Raw genomic sequence first — 370 nt, 5'->3', positions numbered from 1 at the left:
CCCTCAAGAATGATTAGAACGACACTTTGAAAACTTCTTTGCTCGTGGTCCGCGCGTGCGACAATCATTTCCATAGTTACTTCAGTTTTCTCCTACTCTCTCTCTATACATATACATATATATCTCTTTACCGACCTTCGCGTTGAGACTAGCAGATGAAAGGACACCGCCATCCAATTATTATTACATAAAACGGTTTCCATGGCTCTTCGCTCCCCTAACCAACGGCGGTAGAGCACGGTCTTCTTCACCTTGTACCGCCGCGACCGAACCACTGGCTAACTCTAAAGTTATAACGAGCCACGGGGGCGAGCCTTGTGCTCTCGACTCTCGCACATAATAGTCTCGGTGTTCTACGCGCGCTCAACCA

The 370-nt window shown here is 48.1% G+C and overlaps 1 protein-coding gene across 1 annotated transcript in view; it reads right to left on the bottom strand.

Moving 5' to 3' along the window:
• The window catches only part of LOC108578711 (paired box protein Pax-6-like), a 36,811-nt gene that overhangs the window by 21,395 nt on the left and 15,046 nt on the right, over positions 1-370 (bottom strand).

This window comes from Habropoda laboriosa, unplaced genomic scaffold (assembly GCF_001263275.1).
Source record: "Habropoda laboriosa isolate 0110345459 unplaced genomic scaffold, ASM126327v1 scaffold28, whole genome shotgun sequence".
NCBI classification, from domain to species: domain Eukaryota; kingdom Metazoa; phylum Arthropoda; class Insecta; order Hymenoptera; family Apidae; genus Habropoda; species Habropoda laboriosa.
The sequence above is the reverse complement of the archived record's forward strand: the minus strand, read 5'-3'. Positions and strand labels throughout refer to the sequence as shown.